The sequence below is a fragment of the Salvia miltiorrhiza genome, chromosome 6 (genome assembly GCF_028751815.1).
Source record: "Salvia miltiorrhiza cultivar Shanhuang (shh) chromosome 6, IMPLAD_Smil_shh, whole genome shotgun sequence".
In the NCBI taxonomy this organism is placed as follows: Eukaryota; Viridiplantae; Streptophyta; class Magnoliopsida; order Lamiales; family Lamiaceae; genus Salvia; species Salvia miltiorrhiza.
In genome coordinates, this window is record NC_080392.1 from 32,223,714 (window position 1) to 32,227,410 (window position 3,697).

A 3,697-nucleotide genomic window follows, 5' to 3' on the forward strand; every position below is an offset into this window, starting at 1 on the left:
CCAGAAGCTACAGCAAGAATAAAGTTGGAACGCCACCACAATGGAAACTTAGAAAACCACATTAAATAATCATTTGAAAATGAGAAAATGAGTTTACATGGCAGAAGGAATGCCATTAATCTTTAAGTGAAAGTTACCAAGATGATGAGAAAAGTTTGATGTTAGAATTCCATAGTCAAATCTGAGAAGGCGACTTAGGACGAAGGAAACAATTAAGGTAGTTCACCACTTTACTAAGATGAAGTGGGTGAAAGAATGTTGTTAGGTCCTGAACTGGTCCAACAGATAGTTGAGAAGGTCGACCACATCAAGCAAAGAATCAAAGAAGCTCAAGATAGACAAAAGTCTTACGCCGATAAACGCCGATCGGAGTTAGAATTCAATGTTGGGGATCGAGTTTTCCTCAAAAGTTTCTCCCTCAAAGGGAGTTATACGTTTCAGAAAGAGGGGCAAGTTACGACCCTGTTATATAGGACCTTTTGAGATCCTAGATAAGATAGGCCCTGTAGCCTATAGGTTGGCATTGCCGCCCAGTATTGGAGACATACACAATGTGTTTCATGTCTCTCAGTTAAGAAAGTATGTGTTTAATCCAAAGCATTTGATTAAGCCAGATAAAGTAGTCCTAGCCAGGACCTAAGTTGTGATAAGAAATCAGTCTAGATACTTGATCGCAAGATTCAAGTTTTATGAGGCAATAATATTGTTCTCGTCATGTAGTGGAACCATCACAGGATGGAAAAGGCCACAAAAGACATGAATGAAATGAAAGTCAAGTATCCCAAGCTAGAATACCAGATATGTAATTTCGGGGACGAAATTTTTTTTAAGGAGGGAGGGATGTAATACCCCGTTTCCTCAAGCTAAGTCTAGAATAATTTTCGAACTTAGATTTAAGATAATTCACGCCGGATTGAGAAAAAGAATTTATTTTAATTCCAACAAAAATAATTTACAAAAACATTTGTAAATTTAGTAATTAAATTATATGCATTGCATATTTATTTAATTTAGCATTCAAGTATTTTCACGAGCTATTTATTTAGCGAACCCTGAAGTATTATTACAAGTCCCGATATTTTATCCTGAGGAATTTTATTAATCCAATCAACACCCACACTTTACACACTTTACCAACTACCCTATGCCTGTCAAATTCCCTTTCCACCCACTCCCTATAATCCTCAAGTCTAGTCCTACTTTATAGCCTTTAAAGTAAAGCTTGTCTAAAGCTTGTCTGCCATGTTCTTCTGCCAAGACTATAGTGCATTCATTATTTCTCAATTCACGAATTCTCTCTTCCAAAAGAAAGGGTAATGAATAGAAGGTTCTCTCTTCCAATTTTCATTACTTCTCAATTCATGAACTGGAATTTCAGAGCCTTAAACAGCTGCACATTTTCGGACCACACAAACCCAGATTCATATTGGGTAAAGCATCTCCATTTACTTTCACAAAACCACAAGAAGTTTTCAGTAACAAGAAACAAACATCCCACACCGTCTACTCAAGGTATTATCCCCTTTTGTTTAATTCTCCAAATCACCAACACAGAATCCCAACACACACAGTTACTTGACGTTTCACTATATGTTCACAAGATATGTTATATGTGAAATGAAATTACAGATGAATAAAAGACTTTATATTGAGTATTACAGTTGTAAAGTGAATTTGCACAAGAAAACCCTATGTTTGAACTGATTTGATGCTTGACACCCCTGTTTTGTGTGTGAGTCGAGGTCGGGAAATGACAACCTCGGTGGCTCGTCGTCGGCAACGGAGCGGCGGCGGTGAACCTGTCGTCGTTTCCGATCTGCCAAAGAGGAGAAAAGAGAGAAGTATTTCAGTTTTAATTTAAAAAAAAAAGATGAGAAAAAGAAAAAAAATGGGAAAGAGATGAGGAGTTAGGGTTTACCGATTTCGGGCGGGGCGGAGACGGAGGTAGCTTCGGCTATTTGTCGGAAAAGAAGGAGCAGGCGGCGGCGCACCGCGGTGGGGCGTTTGCTGTCCTGTATCCGGCGGCGGCGTGGCTTACGCCATGTCCGTGCGCGTGTGTTTGATTGTTGAGAGGGAAATAGAGGGATGTTGGGGGCGCAGCTAGGGGAAGAAGAGAAGAAAGAGATGGGAGGTTGGGCTTCAGCGGAGGGAGGCAGGGCACGGCGGCGGTGCCGCTGCTGCCCGGCCACGGCCGGAGAGAGAGAGAGGTGGTCTGGTCTGGCTGGGATGAGTCTTGTCGGGATCAGGACGGCGGCAGCCATGGGCTGTTGTCGCCGAGAGAGAAACCGAGGGAGGCGACAGCGGATCTGCTGCGAGGACGCCGGAGACAGCAGCGCTCCGCGGCGGTTGCGCCTGCTGCGTGAAGGAGAGAGGGCTGGGCGGCGCAGCCGCTGGGTGCGTGTGTTTGTGTAGGTAGAGGGAGAGGACCGGTCGTCGGTTTCTCGCCGGAGGAGGAGCGTTCGCGGTGGCGGAATTTCCGAGGGAGAGAGGGCGCCGATTGAGAGATGTGTGAGTGTGTGCGTGTGTTTGTGAGAGGGGAGAAATAAGGGAGAAAAGTGTGTTGGGTTAGGTTTGGGCTTGAGGGATTTGGGCCGAGTATTTGGGCCGATTGTTATGAGTGATGGGCTTCGATTTTTAAATAGATTTGGGCTGCGATTTTTTTAAAAAAAAAAACTTGGGCCGATTTATTTTATTCAGTCTGGGCCATTCATATTTTATTGAGTTGGGCCTCATCTTTTAAATTTATATGGGCTATTATTTATTTAAGCATGAACTCTATTTCATCTATTTAAATGGCTTCCCTATCTTATTTAATTAGACTATTAATTAGTTTGATTAATTATTTTTAAAGACTTTGGATTGCCTTCAATTAATTAAATTGGGCTTTCTTATTTTTAATTAATTGAACTATTATTAGTTTGATTAATTTATTTAAAGGATAATTTTTATAATAATATTAAATTATTATTAAGTGCATATTTTAAGTAATTACTTATCATATGCTAAGCATGACATGACATTTCATTTGCATCATGAAATAAAAAGTATTTATGATTCAATTGGTTTTATTTATAATTCCAATTATTAAAGAAAGATGAGTAAGAATATTGTTGGTGTTCTTAACTCAAGAGAAATGTTTTTAATTATTTATTCATTAAAAACCCGGCTAAGTGAATCATAGAATGTTACACCATGACTTAAGATTAGATTCAAGGAGACCTATTAAGAATAGAATTTCTTGTAGGCTTTGTGGACCAAGGGGATTAGCACTGCTTTCCCAAGACAGGTTATGTGATTATGATCTTCAGGCTTTGCCTATCCAGGTGGGCATTATTTTACTATTACGTATATAGAGATCCCCTGCGTGACGTAGGCCTCATATATATGCATGATATATTTTGACTATTTATTCAGTTCTTATAAAATGCTTATATGTTCAATGCCCTTTATGAAAATGAAAATGTTATGAAAATGAAATGTTTATGAAATGATTGACTGCCAAAATGTTTATGTTTTTATATGTATCCTATCTGTGTTGGTTCGCCAACTTTAAAGGAAATCCAATTGGGATCCTATGCTAGACAAAGGTCGCTAGCTAGGGTTAACGTGTACACTTATGGAGACCGCGAGTCGCTTGCGACCGGTCTTGGCGTCCGTGGTAAGGAGGCCTCCTTCCCGGCGCGTGACAGAAAGGAAC

General features: G+C 40.3%; 1 long non-coding RNA gene across 1 annotated transcript; it reads right to left on the reverse strand.

The window, feature by feature from the left end:
* Positions 1–1,424: 1,424 nt before the first annotated feature.
* Positions 1,425–2,366, reverse strand: LOC130989138 (uncharacterized). Its single transcript, XR_009090498.1, has 2 exons — positions 1,919–2,366; positions 1,425–1,816 (listed from the first exon to the last, which is right to left on the reverse strand). It is a non-coding gene; the product is annotated as an uncharacterized LOC130989138 (long non-coding RNA).
* Positions 2,367–3,697: the final 1,331 nt, after the last annotated feature.